The sequence below is a fragment of the Eublepharis macularius genome, chromosome 6 (genome assembly GCF_028583425.1).
Source record: "Eublepharis macularius isolate TG4126 chromosome 6, MPM_Emac_v1.0, whole genome shotgun sequence".
Classification (NCBI taxonomy): domain Eukaryota; kingdom Metazoa; phylum Chordata; class Lepidosauria; order Squamata; family Eublepharidae; genus Eublepharis; species Eublepharis macularius.
Window position 1 is genome coordinate 74008214 of NC_072795.1, and position 24013 is coordinate 74032226.

Consider the following 24013-nt stretch of genomic DNA (forward strand, 5'->3'; position numbering starts at 1 on the left):
AAGAGCCCCGCCCCACCCATCCCCACTGGTTGCTGGGGAGACCTGGCAACCCTGTGGCAGGCTGTTTCCCCCCTGCCCCATTTCAACTGTGCCGAAAGTTGCAGCAACAATATTTTCTCTTTTTATAAAAGTATTTATAAATACGAGCAGTTTGGCTGTGCATTAATAAAATAATTATTGGCAGCTTGTTGTGTTTTCCTTCCTTTCATTCCTTCCTTCCCACTATCTACTTGCAATAATTTAATTACTGTATTTATCCATATTATGTCCTCTTATCAGGGCCTTTAGTACTGTCTGTGTTTGATAGTCAATCTATTTCTGCTATAAACAACATTCAATATGAATGCTCTTTTAATAACCGCCCCCCCCCCCGTTCACATAAGCAAGGCTACTTAATTAGGGTTAAACTAGATGTGCAGGTTTTTAAACAGTTGGGTGTGGGTTCCCAGCAGCCACACAGCAGCTGTGGGGAATGGCTGTTAAAAAATAAAGGAGAGCCCAAATGGCCTCAGAATGCCTCTTCTGGGAGAGGAAGGGCTCCTCCTTCCTCCCCCTTCAAGCTATTTCCGTGTCACAAAACAGCACAAGGAGATTTTTTCCATTTTTTCCAATCCATATGGAGTATTCTGTGCATGTGGAGCAGTAAAAACGGGGCGAGGGGAATTCCCCTCATGCAATTGTGACATGGGAAAATGACTTGAGTGGGGAGGGAGAAGCCCTAGTTTGACCCTTAGTTTAGTTAAACTACTCATAGCTGATGAGGAAGTTTAGCAGTTGATTGCTTTAAAAACATGGTTCTTCCAGCACAAAAACCACCTAAAGGGAATTTTCATTTGTTGCCCTTCCCAGAGAGACTCACCTGATGCCTCAGCAAGTATCATTTAGGAGCTAAGCAATACTCTTGTATAATTTTCTGCTGCACTTGATCCATGCTTAAGTCTGACGCTGTTGCGGTCAACCCAGTGACTCTGACTCAGAATGCTCAGAAGAAGAGTCCATGGAGCCAAGAAGGTCAGAGGGACCAGGGAGGGCCTGACACTGCAGAGGCACCTGCTGACCATGTTCCAGCAGAGTCAGAGTGAGGCCACCCTGCCAGAACCCATGAGCGAGACCCGGCCTCCGCCTCTGAGATAGCCACCAGACTTCTGCTAGGCAGGATGAGAAGCTAGGCCCATAGGCCCTCAGAACTTGCTCCTACTTCACAAGAACTACAGCAGCAGAAGGCTGGGGCCCAGCTAGCACAAAGGAGATGAGGTGCCAAACTGTCTGCACACAATTCCATCCTGGATCCAGAGCAATGCTATGACAGCAATACTTCCTTGCAGGATCCTGAACAAAGCACAGCCCAGTCTCAGGAATTTCAGCACCTGCCAGCAAATGCAGCTGTGCATGATTAACACCCACCCTGTATCAGCTGAGGCTTAAGATGGATCAAGTGGCCCAGTAGGCACAAGCCCTATGCTCCAGCTCCAGTTGATGCTTCCTGACCTCACTCAGCAGGATTGAGGTCCAGCAAGGGTTCCCAGTTGCACAGTAGTGATAGGCAATCTCCCACCTGTTTGTTCCATTGCCTGCTGATCACTGTCCATCATCCCCCATTGCCAGGCAACCTGGGTAAGCACACAGCAGGTGCGCTCCCAGCAAGATGCAACATCATCACCACACCTTGAGGTGATGTCATTGTGCCAGCAGTGGGCATGCTCCTGCCCTTTGCAGGGACCAATTTTATTTTATTTATTTATTTATTTATTTATTTATTTATTTATTTATTTATTTATTTATTTATTTATTTATTTATATTCCGCCTTTCTCACTGAGACTCAAGGCGGATTACACAGTGTGAGATTAGTATAATTAGTGGCAAGGACAAAGGCAGGCATTTCCATACAGTGTCAAGAACATTTCCATAAACAATATCATGGGATAAAAGAATATAAGTTTACAAAGATATGGTATTAGCAAGGATCCAGTATGGGGTTGAGGAATTGCTGAAACAGAACATAATCAATTCTAGGACTTACATTGAACAACATAAAGCACAGGTGGGATATGGGAGTACATATTTAAAGCAACAGATAATATGTAAGGCAATATAATGGTGAAATCTATGGTTTCTAATTCATTAGCGAAACATCTGGGATCCCTTTCCTACAATACTACCCTCTTAGCTGAGAAAAAAGGCCTTTTTGAATAATTCAGTTTTGCATTGTTTGTGGAAAGCCAGGAGGGTGGGGGCTCTCTGTCCTGACCTCCTCAGGCAGGCAGTTTCATAGGGTAGGGGCCACACAGAGAAAGCCCATGTATGGGCTGCAGTTGATTTCACCCATGTACAGGCTGGCACCTGCAAGAGCCCCTGTTCAGATGAGCGAAGCTGCCGTGGAGGGACATAGGGAGAGAGGCGGTCCCGTAGGAATGCTGGACCAAGTCCGTGAAGGGCTTTGTATGTAATAACCATTACCTTGAACTGAGCACAATAACTGATAGGTAGCCAATGGAGTGACTGTGGGATGGGAGTGATGTTCAAGCTCCTGCTTGTTCCTGATAATAGTCAAGCCGCAGCATTTTGCACCAATTGGAGCCTCCTAGTTAACTTAGATGGGAGACCAATGTATAATGCATTACAATAGTCAAGTTTTGATCTTACCATAGCATGGATCCAGATGGCCAGGTCGTGTCAAGTTAAGAAGCCATTTTCCAGGCTAGAGTGAGATTGTAGTAAGCGTTTTTTTGCAGCTGCCTTAACTTGTTTTTCTAGTAGTAGTGCTGGATCCAGTATAACCCCTAGGCTCTTAACTGAGTCTGCAAGGGTCAAACGAACTCCATTGAAGGTGGGAGTACAATGTTTTTCAAGATCTCTGACTTCCCAACAAGCATCACTTCAGTCTTGTCTCGGTTCAATTTTAGTTTGTTATTTTTCAGCCATTTTACTACGGCTGTCAGGCAGTGATCTAAGATTTCTACTGCATCCTGTGGGGACCTGGATAGTGAGATACAGAGTTTTGGTCCCAGATGGCCTGAATTTCCCCATGCAAAGCTGGAAGCATGTCCTCTGCTGGATCAATGATGACACTTCCCAAACTTCCTGGTAATTGCCAGGTCTCCACCACCCCCACTCCTGCCAGGAGGGTATAGGGACCTGGCAACCCTGGGCCCTGCTCCAAGGGACCCTGCACAAAGAACAGATGCTGGTTTTTGCTCTATTGGTGTACTGATGTTTTTATTTTATTTATTTAGTTAATTTATATATTGCCTTCCAGCCTTATCTAGCATCCACAAGTTGGCTCACAACAACTTTAAAGACTAAGACTTGGATCTTGCTCTTTGACTGCAGACATATGTGGCTACCCACCTGAAATAATTTTTAAACCATGTAAAATGTTTTAAAACAACTTAATGGCGCAATAAAAATGGTGAAAGAAGAACATTGCTGTGTTATTAATAAATCAACCCATCGTCTAGAAGAAAAAGGTTTTCAAGTTTTCTGGAGATATGTTGTCAGCCTCAGTTCCAGTCATAGAGAGAATTGTATAACTTGCGGGGTGGGGGGTGGGGGGGCTGTGAATCAGCCTTTTAGGTTGCCAATCTCTATGTCGGGCCTGGAGAGTTCTCATAATTACAACTGATTTCCAGGCTACAGAGATCAATTCCTTTGGACAAATTGGCTGCTTTGGAGGATGGACTGTGTGGCGTTATACATGGCCGAGGTCCCTCCGTTCCTCAAACCTCGCTCTTCCCAAGGTACACCCCCAAACCTCCAGGAATTTTCCAACTGTAAGCCCTATCAGTCTTACCTCAAACGTCCATGTTTTTTATTTTTATTTGTTTTACTTCATTTGTACCCTGCCATTCTCCCCAATGGGAATTCAAAGCAGTTTCCATCATTCTCCTCTCCTCTATTTTATCCTCACAATAACCCTGTGAGGGTTATTTTATTATAATGATGTGTTGCCTTTATTATTAATTATTGTAGCTGTGTTAAATAAATATGAATTCAGACAAATAGGAAAGAATTATTTTATTAAGCAAACGATACAATAAAGACTGGAGAGGATGAGCTCTCATCCTGCTTTGTATCATGCAAGACGGCAGCTAAGAACCTGCTCCCATTAGTCATTCCTCCCAAAACAACAAAGAGAAGAGCAAAAGTTCAGCACAGCAAGAGTGGATGTTAGTCTCTTCACTTTTGTACAATGCTTCTTTTTCTCACACCTGCTTTTCTCTTCCTCAGACATAGAACTATTACAATGTTGAATCTTTGGGCAAAGAGAGACTGGCACTGCTAATGCCTCCACCATTGTTAAAGCAGTCCTGAGTTAGGATGGGTGTACTGAACCCCACAGCAAAGGAATAAGGACAGAACTTCAAATATTAATTGATTCCTGCCAGGATTTGGAACATTCTCTTCTACTTCCCTATGGTGGCTTGTTTAGAAGTAGAGATGGGCATGAACAGCAATATGAACTAAAAAAATCCATGAATAGCCCGATCTGCTGTTCACGAACAAGCTGTTCTTGAGGTCCCATTCTAGACAAACAGGTGGTCGTTGCCAGCCTCGTTCGTTCATTGCTGTTTGTTGCTGTTCATCAAGCCAGACAGTCTGGCACCTGCAATCAATTCCCATGGCAACTCAGGCAGGGATTGTCTGAACTCTGTCTGAACTCCTGCTGTTGCCCTGGAAACCCCACTCTAAGTCCAATTTAGCTTGATAGGCAGGTCTTCCTTCCAAATGTGGACTGGAGCTCCAAATTTGTTACAAGAGGAAAAGACGGGGGGGGGCGGCGGCTCCCAGCTCTGGCTTTCGGGGAGAGACAGCTGCTGTTAGAGAGACAGGGAGAGTGCATTGGCGCTTGAATTTTCTTTGTATGTGGTAGGATATGGATCTACCTCTTCAGGTTCCAGGGCTGCTGCCAGGCTCTGGGGCCAAGCTATTATTTATTATTGGTACATTTCTTGCTGCCTGCTCAAGTAAGGTTTCTGGGAGTGATGCAGTTGAGATCTTGATGGCTGGAGGAGAGCCTGCTGGCCCCCATGAACAACGAACAATGAACATGTTCATGAACAGGATCATGTTCATCAATATTCGTTGTTCGTTGTTCATGGATGGCAACGAACAATGAACACCATGTTCTGTTTTTTCCCCTGTTCATGCCCATGTCTATTTAGAAGCGCTTTGGTAAAGAGAGCATAATTTTTCAATGAATCTCTCGATTCTAGGCTTTCTATGGAACTTGAAGTTCATAATTCAGTGCACTAGCAAGTTACCAAAGTGATGTCTGCACGCTAAGTGTTGGAACAATTTCTACAGAGAATGTTCTGCCAGTTGACAATGGGGTGGGATCATGGTAATATGCTATATCTTGACAGACACACTTCCTCTCTGTCTGGCAGTTACAATCTTTAATATCACAATTTGGGCTGCCTGGACTATGTAAAACTTTCCTAATATACATATTGGAGAGATCCCCTGCTTCCTCTAAAACCATTCTCAGTTCCTCCTCAAAGGAAGCCAACCTGACATATTGAGAATGACAGGATTAAGCTCATTGGTCCAATAATGTGGTTGCCAGGATAAGGAAGTTACATTGTATGCAATAGAAAAAGAAACATCTCTGGTTTCTCCGGAAGAGGAATCATTAGAAAATACAGGCCCAATAAATGTAATGAACAAGAGTTTCCTTTCTGTTTCTACTCATCCTGTCTCATGCTGTGCAGGCAGTCATGACTGTGCTGGAGATTCCATTAGTCTGATTTTTAAAAGAGAGAAGTCAGCAGTACGAGACCTTCCTGAAAGGTCAAGTACACTCTCTGTCACCTCAGGATGCCCTGATGATTCCTGAAGAGTGGGTTTTCAACTTTGAAGCTCCTGCACAGGCAAGCAGTGTGGTAGTCGTTAAAAGCCAAATGGAGTAGAAAGAAATCTTGTCAAAGTGTCTGACAAATACATGCAAAATCAATATCATCAGCCGAAATGAACTCAGTTCCATGAAAGCTTGTGCCACAATAACTCCGTTTATCTTTAAGGAGGCATAGGGACTTCTTTGCTATTTTTTATACAATTTTTATACAACATGACTGTTCTTATGGAATTTATTTCTTCTGTGTTCTTTCATGTCTCTTTTCCTGTTGATAATTTGGCCCTTTTCTTTCTTCAAATTCAGAAAGATTTTGAATTCCTCCAAAATTATAGGATTTTTTTTCAGCTCATGATATATTTTTAACAATGTCACCATAAAGCCTATCTAGAGTTGCCAGACTCCAGCCTGGAGATCTCCCAGAATTCCAACTGTTCTCCAGACTGCAGGTATCAGTTCCTTTGGACAAAATGGCTGCTTTTGAAGGTGGGCATTATCCCTGCTGAGGTTCCTCCCCTCTCCAACCCCACTCCCATGGCTGCAACTGCAAATTTCCAAGAATTTCCCAATATGGAACTGGAAACCCTACCTCTTTCCCCCCAGAAGGGGGGGCTATCTAAGTTCAGTCAATCATGTAGACATATATGGCACTTACAAAGATTGTGTGGGATCAAGCCCATTTTTCAGTCTCTTATTCTTTGGGACAATTATATCAGTACAAAATGTAAACGCTTCGAAGGGTTTATTTAACATTAAATAAGCACAACTGGAAACATATGGAGTGTTGTACATCTGCTGGGGCATATTGCTAACTACCCGAGTGATGAGCGCATGTTATTCCCCATATTTTTTTTTAATTTTTAGATAATGTTATTCCCCATATTTATTCCCCATAGCACATAGCAGGATAGTCATATTGTAGGGATACGTTTTTTGGATGAGAACCAGTGTGATGTGGTGGTTAAAGTGTCACACTAGGCCAGGGTAGGGTTGCCAGGTCTCCTCAGCAACTGGTGGGAGTTAGGGGTAGTGGGCACTTACCTCTCCACATGCATTACCCACGGCTCCAGAAGTGATGGCATGACACCAGGGCTGATTCTTTAAGAATGTGCTTAAAACACAGTGTTTGTATCACATCAGAAGTGAAGTCATCTAAATGGAACAAACCCAATCCCACGTGGTTTGAAAGATATAATATTATTAAATCCTTCATACTACTAAAACTACTGTTTTTTCTACGTGCAAGCCCTTTATTAGTTCCTCAAAAAGTAATAAAAAATTGGCAGAGCACACTAAATAAATTTTTATGGAACAGGAGGAACCCTAGAATAGCTTTTAACACCCTCAGATTAAAATATACAAATGGGGAATTCAATTACCCAGATCTGAATATTTATCAAACCTCAATTAGGCTATTAAATATTGTGCAAATTTTAAAATTTGCAGACTCCTCAGAATGGGTCAAATCTATACACCCCAACAAAGAAATACCAATAATCCAAAGCTCAATCTGGAATGGAAAAAAAATCAATTATCAGAAGACATAAATAATCCTTTTTATTCTGCCATGATGACTATCTGGAACCAACACAAGAAAAAGATTCTGCCCAATATTTCAAGATATTCATTTTTTCTAGGTCAAAATTGGTTTCTGCCTGGTCAATCCGTAGCTTTTGCAAAAATTTGGCTAAAAAACGACATGACCCGGCTAATAGATATTTCCTCCACTAAAGGTATACTAGACAAGTCAAAATTAGAACAAAAATTACAGCACAAACTACAATGGTTTAAGTATTTTCAAATAGCACACATGACGAACCAAATTAAAATAACACAAATTAATAATACACCTTTAACAGACTTTGAAATTATTTTGAACCAAACCAATACTAATCAAAAAGGATTAATATCTAAACTATGTAATGTTCTCCTGAATACATTTGAAATTAAACCTTTAAAATACCAGCAGAACCGGCAGCTGGACTGTAATACTGAAATTACTGTAGATCAACTTGGTCTTCCAACATTTTGCAATCTCGTATTATCTCAACTAAAATCCAATCTTCCAAAATTCTCCATCGCTGCTACTTAACCCCCCCAAAACTGTCACTAATTTATCCAAAGCGTTCTCCACTTTGTTGGAAAGGGTGTGGCGGAGTTGGTACCTTTGCTGACTGTTGGTGGGCTTGCCCATACATTGAGAAATTTTGGAAGGAAATTTTACGAAATATACAAGAGATCACAGGTTATCTAATCCCTCTGGATCCAAAATTAATTTTTTTGAACCAATGGGAGACGGCAAACATCCCTAATATAAGGAAAGAATTAATCTGCAATTTTTGATGGCAGCCAAATCACTATTAGCATCCTACTGGAAATCACCCCAAATCCCTACTGTTGACAACTGGTTAATTAAAATATGGGATTACTACATCCAAGACAAGATCTCAGAACTTATTAGTCAAGCACAACTCTACCCAAAATAAACTGACTTTGTACCCAAATGGTTTCCTTTTTTTTGAATTCTTAATTGTTAACGATATACATCCTCCTAAACATTTATCATTTTTTTCCTACTGATTACTCTAAATAATGCAAGTTTACTTAACACTACAAAACATGTTAATGTTTTAATTTTTACAAAATGGATGGGGTTTTTTGTTTATACGTTGATCTGTTAAATGTTGTTATATTGAATTGTTATCTAAAATAAAAAAATTTTAAAAGAAGAAGTGAAGTCATCCACCTGGGTGTACATGTGCCCACTTCCCCAGCTTGCCTCCTCCTGCAGGGGCTCATGCCTCCTCCCACTGACCAACTGGAGATCAGCTGGCAGAAGTATGACTCTCCAAGAGTTTGCCCACCATTGGCAGGTACCTGGCAAGCCTAGCCAGGGAAGAGACAGGTTCAAATCTCCCAGTCCCACTCAGCCGTGAAGTTCACTCTCATTCATCCTGACCTACTGCAGAGGGTTGTTGTAAGGAATGAAATGGAAGAGGGGAAAACTTTGATAAATCTGCATAGAGAAAGGGCAGAATATAAATGTGATGTATAGACAAACAGACATATTGTTACCAGAACTGCTCTTTTAAACGGGGAAATTAGCGCAGCAGTCTGGAACTAAAATTAGCGCAGATCTAACCAACGTTTATGGAGGTCCCGATTCCAGACACTCTAGTGACAAAGAGGCAGACTACAAATAGATTCAATAAACACGTGTATTTACTAACAGTGTGGCGTAAGCCTGAACTTGCACATACATAAAAGAAAGCATACAAGGACTAGGAAATGCAGAGTAAGAAATACAGAGACGGTCGCATGAGCAGGTACCCACAATGATAAAGGAAATACTCACAATCCTGAAGCGGAGCAGAGACACAATAGCGAGGTGGTCCAATGCCAGCAATGGATCCACAGAGGAACAGCAAGGGGGTCTGGATAGGAATGGCGTATGCACCCTGTGGTCTGAGGGACCAGCTTAAATACCCCCAAATGCACCCTGGGGCTGGTGCTGTACTTGGTGGTTCTCACGGGTTAAAACAAAGGCTTTAATGGGTTACTGAATGGCTTAGATGGGCCACTTTAGGAAACTGATTGTGTTACACTGACACCTCAGGAAGAGGGGACAAAGGAGGGAGGGGGAGATCTGGGCGTGTTGAAAGGATGTTCCAGCAGACAGGGCTTGCCCTGATGTCATCAGCTCCGGAATGCGGAGGTTTCTTTGGGATGCATTCTTTAAGTGCTTGGGATGGTCGGCACTTAGCTTCTTCTCCAGGGCAGCTCCTAAGATATGCAGAGCGGGGCAAGGTTCTCTCGCTGCGGACGTGGTGTGTCCGCTTCTCCGAAATGGCTTCCCAAAGCAGGCTTCTTCTCTAGGTCTTCTGGCTGCCTAGGAACACGGTTGCCGGCGGGGCATGGCGGGGGCTGGTTAGCAGGCTGCCTGGTAGCATAGGCAAGCTCGGGGACCAGCTCGCGGGAAGCTCCAGGCGGGAACTGGCCAGGGAGCGCCTGGCCAGGCTCGCTGGAGGTTTCCCCGGCTGGCACCCGGCTGCTAACAGCGGCTTGGGCCCAGATGAGGCAGGCTTCCATGGAGGCAGGAGGAACAGCACGTAAAACACAGTCCATAGCAGGGAACAGGCGCGGTCTGTGGTGGATAGCAATGCAGGCACGGGGCACACGTGTAATAAAGTCCAAACACACACTGGGAGGTCCAGATACAGGTCGGGGCAGGGCTGCCCAGGAAGAGAGTCCTTTGTGCAGTTATCAAGGCATGGTGTCAGGAAACTCAGGGCCAAGCTACACATGACGAATGACACTTGAATGGCAAGTGGATTGAGTGGAGGGCAAGTGAACGGGGAGAAATACACTTGCTGTTCAAGTGTCATTCGTCACTTGTAGCTTGGCCCTAACATAGTCTATTGCAGCAACAAGGTAATTAACAGACAGGCAGGAAACTGACACGTGTATCAGAGCACACACGTGCAGGGCAATCTTGGTGTAGCAGTAAAGCAGCAACGCCGGAAACTTTAACACAGTCCATGGCAGGCCTTAAAGCAGGAGAGGGGGCCTCCTTGGCAACATATACAGAGACAGACAGTATCCTAAAGATGTGCTTTCTTTCTCCACAGAAAGAAACCAACCAAACCAACCAACCAAACATTTTTCTTATAAATCAGCATTTGAGAATAGCTTTGGTTCAGAATTCTTACACAATTTGTACTAGAATAAAATATTGCTTGTAATGTTTGCATCACTATTCTGGGAAGAAATCATATAATTGCAAGTGGGAACCCCCCAAGACTTGCAGGGGCACTTTCTGTTCCCCTCTCCCTAGTTCTTCTTACCCTCTTCCTGGCAGCCCCCATACCTTCTCAACTTTCCCAGCTTTCCTCTCTTCTTTTCACTCACCAACCTCTCCCCAGTCCCAAACCACCCTCGGCAGCCAGAGAAAGAGAAAGGAGGAGGTAGGTAGGGGCAGGTATGCATAGAGCCACTGTGGCATGCACAGGGACCCAAGCTGCCATGCCTGAGCCAGATGGGAAGAAAGATCCCAGCTCAGGTAGGTGGGCAGCTGCCTGCTTCCTTCCTTTTTTACGGAGTGGGGGTGGGTCAGACAATGACAAGCTATGGGATAGGATGAGCCACCAAGGGCCCAGACAGCTAAGGAACCTCTGCTACTCCATGAACCATGTGTGCACAGACCCTGGTGGAGGAGCTGGAGGGAGAAGAGGCTGGGCACAGGGAGGTAGAAGAGAAGAGGCCAGCAGCATAAAACGAAGAAGTGGTGGTTAGTTACCTGCTCCCCTGCTCTCCCTCCCACCCTTGCTGGATAGAAGAGTGAGATTTCTTCCACTTAAAGTGAAAGATTAATGTTTGAGTTAAACTTTTGAGCTTCTTCTCAAGGTACCTTTTCCAAATAGGCTTGCTAATTTCTCAACCAGCCCCTGTTCCTTTAAGAGCAACTTGCTCTGCAGAGATTAATGCTAATTTCCACATTGTAAAAAGGTTCTTCCTCCTTCTTGAAGATCAACCTCTCAGTAGGTCAGGTTAGTGATGCCAGCCCTCTGGTGAGGGTGGGCAATGCCCTGCCCACCACACCTTTTGCCCCCAGGCCCTGCTCACCCACTAGTGGAAGGGAGAAGGAGGAGGAGGCAGGAGCACCAGAGCACACAGCAAAATGGCCTGTGTGCATGCTCAATAGGCCACAATAATGTCACTTCCGGTCTCACTGGGGCCAAATTGGCTCCAAACATAGCAAAAATGATGGGATGAAATTTTGCCCCAAAGAAATGCCGTTGCATCTGCTTTACACTAGAAGTGATGTCACTGGAAGGCCTCCGGGGTACTCAAGACAAGAGCCACCTGGATTGGGAGCCCACACACACACACCCCACTCCCCCATGCCTTGGTTTTGAGGGCAGGGCTGGCTACCCTCAGCCAGGATTTTTCCAGCCAGGATTTTCCCTCAGTTGGAAGCTCTGCCAGCAAATCAACAATAGAAGGGTTTAGTGCAGATTTGGAAAGGCAAATAGAAATAAAATCAGAATATCCCTGGAACCACTCTGAGCACTGCTTTGAACTCACAAATAGCCTTAGGTTGGGCAAGCTGTAGCTCCTCAGAGCCAAACTACAAGTGATGCCTGACACAGGTTGGACACTTGTCAGCTTCCCTCAAGTTTTTATGGGAAATGTAGGCAGCTTGGCAGAATGTTGGACAAGTGACAATTGAAAAGTCCACTGGACAGCAGTCAGAGAGCCAAGCTGCAAGACCAGGACACCTACATTTCCCATCAAAACTTGAGGGAAGCTGACAAATGTCCAACCTGTGTCAGGCGTCACTTGTAGCTTGGCTCTAAATCTCAGACTACTCTTTACAGCCTGGAGATAATAATACTTTATCTATTTTTCAGGCTGTTATAACATTTACCAGATAATGGTCTGCATCCAACCACACCATTAAGAAAAATTAAGTATTCTTTTCTTAAGTGAGGCAGCAGCAACCTGCCCCCTCCTTTGCAGCCCACTGAGCCCTTGGGATGTTGTTCCTGGATGTTGTCCCCTGGACACTCAGTAACAGCCTGGCAGTAGGGTTGCCAATCTCCCACTGGGGGTGGGGGATCCCCTGCTCCTAACCTCCACCTTCAGCCCCCACTTACCTGGCTGGCGGGGGGAAAGGCGGAGGAATTCACCTCCTGGGGCATGCTCCGTGGTGGTATGGTAAGTTCCTGTGAGCAGCAGTAGGTTGATTTTGGTCAGAAATGGGCCTGATTCAGCCTGAAATGGGCCCAATTCTGCCTACTGCAGAGCACAGGAGTGCTCCAGGGTCTGTTGTGCCACCCCAGCAGCGCTCCTTGGCTCCACAGCAGCCCAATTTGGCCCAAATTTGGCCCAAATCAGGGTCATTTCAGGCCAAATTGGGCCGCTGTGGAGGGCAGGAGCACTCCAGGGTCCATTGCGCTTTCTCAGCAACGCTCCCATGCTCTGCAGCAGCCTGATTTGTCCTGAAACAGGCCCTATTCAGCCCGTTGCAGAGCACAGGAATGCTCCCTGTGGTGTCATGTTGCCTGCGCAATGACATCACTTCCCGGAACTGATGTCATCACATAGCCCGGAAGTGCACATGTACTTTGAGCATGCATGAGGACAACTGAAAGGTGAGTGCCAGGTCTCCCACTCAGAGGGTAAAGGGACTGGGCAACCCTACCTGGTAGAGATCTACAGAGAGAAGGGAGGATTGTTGGAAATTGGTATAACCTTATATATGAGTACCAGCTCCTTTTTTTAAATAGAAAGAGCACTGGATATGTTGATTGACAAATTCTTCTATTGTGATCCTGTGAAATCATTTCCTTTAAGAGCCCTTTCCTCCTTAAGGATCCATACTTGAAATAGCTGAATAACATATAATGAAGGAAACATTTTTAGATAAGTTTTTCTCACAGTGCATAATAGGAGCTAGGAGTGTGTGTCAGGGGCACAAACAAACACTGGTATCAGAACCCTGATTGAGGCTTTAGAACCTAAAAATCTTTCTCTCTCTCAGCTTCTAACTAGCCATTTTAAGAACCAATGAGCATAACAAGGTAGAGGCAATTTGAACACACCCATGGCATGTTACTGGATAGATACAATGTCTTTTTTATATAATATAAAACTAAATCAAAAGGAACTTCTGCTTCCCAGAGGCCCCTAAAGTGGGACTACTAAGGTAGATGTAGAATAGAAGGGAAGGACAAACTAACCCCTTGTTAATATGGTGGGCATTATATATGACTCACAGGAACAGAAGCAACACTCTTAGAATTGCCAGAAGAACCGTTGTGGAAGCATGAACTGGATGTTATTGAAACCTTTGCACCAATTCAATAAATCAAATCAAATCAAATCAACAGCTGACTCCTGATGTGTGTGCGCTGCTTTCCATGTTCCTGTGTTAAATATGTGCCATGATGTTACCCTCATTGCTTCATTCTGATTATGTGCAAGTCTTGGAGGTGAGGTGGGAGGTGCTCTGCCTAAGGTCTTATAGCCCTGCTGCCTCTGCTGCCTCAGAACTCTTTGGCTGAAAGGTGTGACTTAGAACTATATAGGTGTAAAATGTACATTGTGTTGATGCTCTCTACAGCTGTGTGTTGCAAGTCTATCAAAGCTAGATGCTCAGAGCAAGTGAATAAATAATATATTCTGTGAACATTCACCGAAAAAGAACCAGTACATTTTTTTAAAGGCAAAGCTTATTTTAGCAACACAATGGCAACAAAGAGAATAACCCTGGGAATCGTTCTGCTGTGCTCCTCCATTGTGCTCTTCTGTGTGTCACTGCTTCTCATCTGTTAACTGAAGAGGAACACCAAACAAAAGTTTCTTTGTCATGAAAATCAGCCATGAAGTTCCGCCAACTGTCAGTCAGTGAAACAATTGGATTTAGAACCAGATGTGCCACTTGCCAAAACAGGAGGTTGGGGGAAAGGGGGAGGCAGAATAATATTGTTGCCAATAAGGTTCTATATGAGCTGCAAAAATAAGCCAGTCAAGTGTTCCTTGAAAAACAAAAGGTGACCAGTAAATTATATAGAATAATCAGAACTATTTTAGGGTACATCTCTAACATTTAATGTAACAGTGGCTCATAAAATTTGGTTTGATGTTTTGATCACATGCATGTGACTGAAATCTAGGTACAAGCAAGTTAGGAGGTGGAAGAGAGATTGCGGTGACAGACTTTGCAGTGCCCACACATTAATCATACCTTGTTCATACAGCCTATGGATATACTAATATAGACTAGGTACACAATATATGATCATTGCATGGAGGTTGGGACTCGGGAGTAGGTCCAGCTGCCTGCCACAATCCTGATCCCCTCTCCAAGCAATTAGTTTACCTGCACACAGGGCCGGCACGCCCTTTGAGGCCAGGTAGACGGTGGCCTCAGGCGAGAGAGTGCCAGAGGAGGTGCAGGGGGCGGAAGTGCACGCCACAAAGCAGCAGCCTCCTATCCCTTCCGCCCCGCACCGCCGCCAGCACAAGCCCCCGGCTGGGCGCAGCTGCAGCGGGCAGGCATCTGCGGCGGTGCAGGCAACCGAGCAGGAGAGCTCGGAGGCCACCCACACACCGGCACAGCTTCCCGCTGCAGCGACTGGGCCGGCGGCGGCAGTCGTGCTCCCATGATGACGTCACATGTGACATCATCATGCAGGCAGGTGCATGTGCACTTGTGTGTGCGTGGGGGGGCACCCGGCCGGCTGCAAGCACCAAAAACCATTGCGCCACCCCTGCCTGCACAAGAGTTGTCTGTTCTTTAATTAGAATCCTATTGTACCTGTGCAGGCTTGCCAGATCCCCTGGAATCCAAACCGGGGGATGTGGTTGGTGGGGAGCAGTGGGTATTTACCTTGCACGTGCTCTTGCACTTACCCATTGTGCCAGAAAATTACATCATTTCTAGTGCAACACAGAAGCATCAGATTTTGATGGGGACCAGTACTCTAAAACATAATGTTTGGGGCCAATTTTTAGAGAACTGGCTGCTGTAGTGACCCGTTCCTTCCAAGTCACACTGGAAATGATATCATTTTCCCACACAACAAGTGGGTACACGTGCACTTTGTTTTTTTTTTTTTGAAAATTTTTTTTATTGGGTTAGAATCCATTATTTTTACATTTACATTCAATTTTCCCCAATTTTTTCATCTCTAACCCCCTCCCTTCCCCCCCCCCTTTTTGTTGACTTCCAACAGCTTTCCAACCCTTTGTCCCCTTTCCCTTACTTTTATTAGCTTCCTCTATCTAAAACAAATATATATTCTCCATTATTCTAAGCAGTACATCCTTAACTATTTTTAACATTGTATGCCCAAACTGTAAGTCTTTGTTTCCATCTTAGATAAACAATTTATCCCATTTTTCCATTTCAAATATTTCTATATATCATAAACCATATAGATCATACATTCATTTATATCAAACAATTTGACTTATTCTCTATATATTACTCATTCTATCTTTTTGTAATAATTCTATATATCTCTCATCACGTAGTCAATCAATTTGACTCATCTATATCTTCAGACATTCAGTTTGGTACAAAACTTACCAAAAAGAAAGAAAATATTGTTAGTTAATCAATCCTTATATTTAATCCTTATAGTTAATTATTTTCTATCTATGTTCTGTTTGTTAACCTATATATATCTATATATATATCAATCTATTAATCTGACTGCTTATTAATTCACATTTATCTCTTCTCCCCCCGGTAAAGTCTCCCCCCTCTACTTCAGTGCTTCAGTAGTTCTCAAACTGCCACAGTTTTCCTCCCACCTCCCATTTCTTCTCCAGGTGTTGTTTCAGCTTCTCCCAGTCTGTGTTGAACTGCCCTGAGTCCAGATCTCTCAGTTTTCTTGTCATCTTATCCATTTCAGCCATATACAGCAATTTGTAAATCCAATCTTCAATAGTTGGCACTTCTTGTACTTTCCATTTTTGCACATACAAAAGTCTAGCTGCTGCTGTCATATAAAATATCAACGTCCTGTATTGGGCTGGAATTCCCTCCATTCCCAAGTTCAGTAGCAGGAGTTCTGGGTTCTTATTAATTTGAAATTGTAAAATTGCATCATGATAAAGTCTCAGATTGGGCAGTTGCATTCCGCCTCTTTCCTTTGCATCTTGTAAAACTTTCACTTTCACTCGAGGCTTCTTGCCTGCCCAAACAAAATCTGATATTTTCCTCTGCCATTTTTCAAATTGTTTAGAGTCTCTGATGATTGGTATTGTCTGTAGCAAAAACATTACTCTTGGTAACACATTCATCTTAACTGCTGCAATCCTGCCCAACCATGACAAATTCAGTCTATTCCATTTAATCAAGTCTCTCTCTATCTGAGTCCATAGTTTTTCATAATTGTTTTTGAATAGATCTATGTTCTTTGCAGTTAATTCGACTCCCAAATATTTCACTTTACTTGTTACTTCACAGTCCGTTGTTTCCGTTAATAATTGTTGTTTCTGCTTAGTCATATTTTTACATAATATCTTTGACTTCTTTTTGTTAATATAAAAACCTGCCAAGTCTCCAAACTCCTTGATCTTATCTATCACTCTTGGCATGTTCTCCAATGGGTCCTCTACAATTAACATTATGTCATCCGCAAATGCTCTGACCTTATATGAATAGTCCTTTATTTTTATTCCACGAATTTCCTCATCTTGACGTATTTGTATCATCAGAATCTCCAATACTAGAATGAACAACAATGGAGATAACGGGCAACCTTGTCTTGTTCCTTTACTTATCGTCAATTTCTTGGTCAATTCATCATTCACCACGATTGCTGCAGTCTGGTCTCTGTAAATTTCCTTAATTGCTCTGATGAATCTTTCTCCCAATTGTAGCTTTTCCATAGTGGCAAACATAAAGTCCCAGTTAAATTGTCAAACGCTTTTTCAGCGTCTACAAAGAAGAAACCAACCTCTTTGTCACAACGCTTGTCGTAATATTCAATAGCATTGATCACTGTCCTTAAATTGTCTCTTATTTGTCTGTCTGGCAAAAAGCCTGCTTGTTCCTCCTCTATAACTTCCGAGAGCCACCCCTTCAATCTCTCCGCCAATATCTTCGCAAAAATTTTATAGTCATTATTAAGTAGCGATATAGGTCTATAATTTTTCACGTTAGTCAGGTCTTGGCCCTCTTTTGGGATCAATGATATGTTCGCTTCACTCCAAGTGTCTGGAATCCTTTGATCCCTTAAAACCCCATTCATCACCTCTTTTAGGAATGGTGCCAGTTCATTAGCCATTGTCTTATAAAATTTAGCCGTAAGTCCATCTGGCCCTGGCGCCTTTCCTAGATTTGCAGATTGTATTGCCTTACTTATTTCCTCGTCAGTTACTTCACTGTTCAACTTATTTCTCCAAGCTTCCGAGATTTCTGGAAGTTTGGTTTTCTCCAAATATGACGCTATTGATTCTTTGTTTACTTCTTTTTTATTATACAGCTTAGCGTAGAATTTATAAAAGGCTCTACTAATGGTAGTCTGCTCCAAATACGTTTTGTTGTCTTCACAAATTTTATTTATTATTTTCTTTTCCCTTTTCTTCTTCAATTGCCATGCCAGGTACTTCCCAGGTTTATTAGCGCCCTCAAACGCTTTTTGATTCAGTCTTTTAAGATTCCACTCCAATTCTTTATTGCTCATTGCTGTTAGCTGTTCTTGAAGTATTTTAATTTCCTGGTATACTTTCTTTTTCCCTGGTCTCTTTTTTAGCTGTATTTCTTTGGCTTTTATTTTCTCCTCAATCTCTTGTCTTTTCTCCTCTTTCTTCTTTCTTGCTCTACCATTTAAGTCCATTAGTATGCCCCTTATAACCGCCTTGTAAGCATCCCAAACTTTATTGGTTGGTACTTCTTTATTCACGTTGTATTGTATAAAAAACTTTGTCTCTCTTCTCAATATTTCCATATTCTCTCTTTCCTGTAACAAGTCCTCATTTATTCTCCATGCTTTCCTTTTTCTCCTTTTTCCAAATTTCCACATAATTGGGTTGTGATCTGAGCCTACCATCGGCATTATTTCTACCTCCTTAGTCCATAACGCTAAGTCTTTTGAGGCCCAGATCATATCAATTCTTGATAATGTAGAATGCCTTGCAGAATAAAAAGTAAACTGTCTGCTTTTAGGATATTCTCTCCTCCATACATCTTCGAGAGTCTCTTGTTGAATCAACTAAAAAAAAACTTTGGTAATAGTCCTCTTTTCTTTTGTGCCGTTGTAGTCTTTTTATCTAGTTCCACGTCTGTCACTCCATTGAAGTCTCCAGCAAGAATTATCTGGTCATATGCAAAATCGTCTAAATGCTTCCTCAAGTCCTCAAAGAAGCTTTCTTTTGCACCGTTAGGTGCATAAAGTCCGACTACCAACACTCTCTTTAAATTCCAAATACATTCCACTGCTACAAATCTAGCTTCCACATCTCTCATAACAAATTTTGGCTGTAGCTCCTCTTTTATGTACAGCACCACTCCTCTTTTTTTCTTATTAGAGGCCGCTACAAATTCTTTGCCCAGTTTTCCAGATTTTAAATATTTTACATCCTGTTTTCTAATATGGGTCTCTTGCAAACAAACAATGTCACATTTTTGTTTTAGTAGCCAGTGAAAAATGTTTTTCCTCTTATTCGGTGAGTTTAATCCATTTACATTCCAAGATAATACTTTACACTCCATACTCATAATCTTGTTGGTAAGTCTTTTTCATTGTCCTTAATAAATCGCTCCATCTCTCGCTCAGATCTAATGCGTTTTTTGGCCCCTCCAAACTCAAAGGACACTCCTTCTGGTAGCTCCCATCTGTACCTGATTTTCATGTCCTTCAAAATCTGAATTAGCACTTTGTATTTTTTCCGATCTAATAACACTGATCTGGGCAGTTCCTTCATTATAATGATCGTCTTGCCATCAATCTCCAATGGATCTTGAAACTGTTTTGTCACAATCCTCTCTTTCATATTTCGTGTTGTAAACTGCACAATCACATCTCTTGGTAATTTCCTCTGGGTTGCAATTCTCGAATTCACACGGTATGCCACATCTAGGATAGCCACAACTTCCTCCTCCTCCTTCCCCAGGTATTCAGCCAACACCTCAGTCATCTGTTCTTGCGCTGACTTTCCTTCCACTTCTGGCAAGCCACGAAAACGTAGCTGCTTCTCCATATGTTTAGTTTCTGCAACTGACATTCTCCCCTTCACCAATCTCATCTCTGTTTGTTGCGTGTCTGCTAAATTCTCCATCGCGTCTTCTACTGTTTTAACTCTCTGCTGCGTTCCTTGTAATTCACTTCGTATTGTTTCCATACCTTTTTTCACTTCTGACAGCTCCGATTTTACTGTCTGTGTAACTTCTTTAACCTCTTTTATCAGCTCCAATTTCGTGTCCTTAAGTTCTTTAATCATATCTAAAAGTTTTTTGTCCAGGTTTTTATCCAGGTTTTCTATTGCCGATTGCCACTCTTTTTTTGACATCGTGGGGCTTGCTTTAGCTCGCTCCCACGAATCCGCTCTCTTCCTTAACTCCGTGGCGTAAAATTTAACGTTTTTCTGTTTTAAATGTCCCGGTCTTCTTGCAAAAATTAAATTTTAAAGAGTCCAAAATGTCGGGCGTCTTTTCTCTATGGTTTCTCTATGATTTTGTAATCCAAGATGGCCTACTTCCTTTTCCGCTGAAGCCGCGACCCTTCCCCTTTCAAAAATGGCGATTCCCTACTTCCTGCCCTCCAGCAAGGGCCGCTTCTCTCCAGCCGCTCTATTGTTATTACGCACTTCCTGTCTCCCGTCTTCCCACAGCAGATCTCGCGATGGTGTCTTTTTCTCACAGCTCCAAAGCCACAGGTATTCAAAACAATAGTCCGATTTCTTTAATAACTTCTTTAAACTTAGTCTCTTTTCAAATACAATTCCTGCCGAGTCTTCCCCTCCTTTTCGCTAGTCTGTTGCAGTTTAAAAATCTACTTTTTTTCCTCTCTGTTTTTATCAATCTGTCCCGTATCAGAAGATAATGATCTTTACCTTCTCTTCACTTTTCTCGGGTTGTAATCGCTGTTTCGATTTTAAGTTCTCCTCTCAGCTTCTTCCTCCAATCGAAGCTTGGGTATGTAGGTCTTATGCCGAATTGGCCCCAAAACTGCCGCAGAGATTATAGCCGACCTGTCGCAAGGTGGGACCTCAAGGATCGGGAGGGGACCCGTTATGTAGAGCCCCCCCTCGTCCGAGATCTAACTCACCCTAGGGTCTTGAGCGTTCTTTGCCTGCTCCCCGCCTGAGAGCAGTCGGCCGCGGGCTATTTTCACCCCACCGGCCGGTTAAAATGGCAGTCCGGTCAGCTCCGCAAGTGGAGCTGCGTTAGACCTCCATGAATCCCAAACCGGAAGTCGGTACACGTGCACTTTGTGTGTGTGCATCAGGCCTGCCTCTGGCCTTTCCAGATGCCTCTTCCCCCTGCCAGCCAGGTGAGTGGAGGAGGGGGGCAGAGGCTAGTGGAGTCTGGAGATGGGGGATGGCAAGACTGCACCCATGCAATCCTAAGACCACTTTCCTGAAAAACCGCCACACCGAATGAGCCTGAGAAGGATTCCAAGTAGGCCTGCTTAGGATTGCTGTCTCTATCTCCACCAGTTGCATGTTGCTACACAGCCATTCAAGTTTCTCCAGGAATGTCAGATAATAGTTTTACAGAGAGTTCCTAAGCAGAGTTACTCCATTCTGTCCATTGATTTCAGTGGGCTAAGACTGGAGTAACTCTGCTTAGGATTTTACTGTTACTGTTTTTTCACCCTCTATCGTACATAGGGTTGCCAAGTCCCTATACCTTCCTGCTTGGAGGGGGGGACCTAGCACTGGTGGCGAGGTCTTCCTTGCGCACACTACAGCACCTGTGCAATGATGTCACCGCCGGAAGGGGTGCCTAGCGTTGGCCATGGAAGCACTCTCACACTCGGTGCAGGGCCGATTCAGACTGTTTGGGGCCCAAATCGGCCCCAAACGAAGTGCAGGAAAGCTCCTGCAACTGGTGCAACAATGTCACTTCCAGAAGTGACATTGCTGCGTCTGTTAGGAGCGCCCGTGTGGTGCATGTTCCTGAGGTGCCTGCCAGTGGCAGCCCACCTCCGGGAGCTTGCCACCTCCTGCTGACCACTGGCAGGTCAGCAGGCAATGTAGCAACCCCCCGGGAGTTTGCACGCCACCGGCAAGCACCTCGGGACCCTAATGGTACATTCTACCAGCATATCATTTATTTTATTTTTTCCCATTTGTGAGATTAGAAGATTTAAACATTCTTCCTTCTTTTTCACCTTGAAGATTATGGTGGCTAAATTTGCATAATGTCACAAATACATTACATTAAACAAAGTTCCATGGTGAGTGCTATGATTGTGCAACTTTTTTATATTTTAAAATTTCTTATTTACTTATTTAGAAAATGTCACTCCAGAAAACAAGCTTGAAATGGCTTACAACAATCAATCAAGACCATTTAATCACAACCATTAAAAATAAAGCCACCAAACAAGCCACTAAAAATATCATTAAAGCAAGACAGGGCATAACTACATAAAAAAACAGTGAACATGAGATGTCAGGCCAGAAGCAGATCATAAAACATTTAAGAGGGGGAAAAATCCTAGATGAAAGCCTTGGTAAAAAGGAATGTTTTAGCCTGGTGCCTAAAAGAAAGAAAGATAAGCACCAGGCAAGCCTCGCGGAGGATGGCAACCCAAATAAAAGGAGCTACCAATGAAAAAGCCCATCTCCGGAGGGCTGGACAGTATGCATGGAGGTGCTGGTCCTTCAAGAACCCCAGCCCCAAGACATTCAGGGTCCTAAAGGAAGACCCAGCACTTTTAATTGTTCTTGGAAACAGACAGGCTAAAAATGCAGATTTTTCAGCACAGGGATTCCCAACGATAACCTAGCTGCTGCATTACAGATCAACTGAAGCTTCCAAACTTTTTTCAAAAGCAGGCCCACATAAAATGTGTTATAGTAATCTAACATGAGTGTGATCAGAGTGTAGATCACAGTGGCCAAATCATGCTTCTTAAACAAGGGTCATGCCTGGCATATCCACCTACAGCTATAAGCCAGGATGCTGCAGCACACCCAAGCTATCAACCTACTCCTTTAGGGGAAATGCAACTCCCTCCAGGAGAGGCTGACACCTCAGTCTTTGATAGGGTTACCAGTCCCCTGGTGGGAGCTCCCATTCTCTTCCACCACCACCACCCCCGTTACCATTCACCTGGAAGGTGGGGGGGGGACATGAGCAGGAAATGGTCCCAGGAGCTCTGGAGCGCAACTCCCACATGCTCCAGAATTCTTCCTTGTCACGCTGGGAATGGTGTCATTCCCAGAGCAACAAGGAAGGCCTCTGCATGGGGCCGATTTCATTTATTTATTTATTTATTTATTTATTTATTTATTTATTTATTTATTTATTTATTTATTTATTTTAAAACCAGCTAAAAAGATCAATAAAAATAGTGATTTCTAAAAGACAGTGGCATTGGCACACGTATTGCATGACCCAGGAATAACAACAAACCATGGGGCTGGGTGGCTAACCCCACCCCACCCCTCCGCCCATGGCAGGAGGCCAGTTCCACAGCCTGCCCACTTCAACCACCATATGCCTGGCAGAACGTCTCTGTCTTACAGGCATGATGGAAGGATAACAATTCCTGCTGGGCCTGGGTCTTTATAGACAGAGTTCCACCAGGTGGGGGCCACGAATTGGTTCCCAAGGGTAGGACCCCGTGTGCTTTCCATGCCTCCCCCCTAGGTTGGGCTCCATGGGACCTGGCATCCCTAGCCTTTGCTGATTTGCTTGGAAAACTCAGCATCCACACATACTCCCCAAAGGCTGTTACTGTGTGGTCGCAGAAAGCTTTAGCAGCTCTTAGAAAAATCAGGGACTGTGAGACTTAGATATTTTATGAGTTTGTGGGGTATTTGTTAACACTTTCTGCTGGTGACTGTTACAGAGTGGCCCCACGGGTCCACTTCATTCTTCTTGGCCTGCTAGAGACATTTCCTTGACTAAGCATTAAGTACTGGCTGCTTGAAAGCACTAGATGGGGGAGCAATTGAATCCTCTCTTCCTGCCTGCTGTTTGTTGAAAGGAGAACTTTTGAAAACCAGTTTGCAGCTCCAAACATCCAAATATTGGGGTGAACCTTTGAATGGAGAGTATTTTTCACCCATGTGTATGCCAAACCTTTCTTCTAGCACATGTACCACCAATAATGACAGCACCTTTGCTCAAAAATCCTGGGTTTTTTTAAAGCCAACATAATGTTGGGGGGGAAAAGGTTAAAAATAGCTTTAAATCATAGGTGCAATGGATCTTGAATCAATAGAGAGTCAGCACACGAGTTTAGCTTTTAAAAACATTTACTTCTAAAGGGAAAAAGGGTCACAGGTTGCCTACAAAACAACAAACACCTGGAGCTACATTTTCTCACTACTGTTTACAACAAAGAGCTGGGATAATGGGAATGGAGAATCTTCTTCTTCCTCCTTCTTCTTGACCCTGAAAGGACAGTCACCTGACCTGTTGACCAATAACAGTTTACAAACACTCTCAAGTTTCCCGGGCTTGC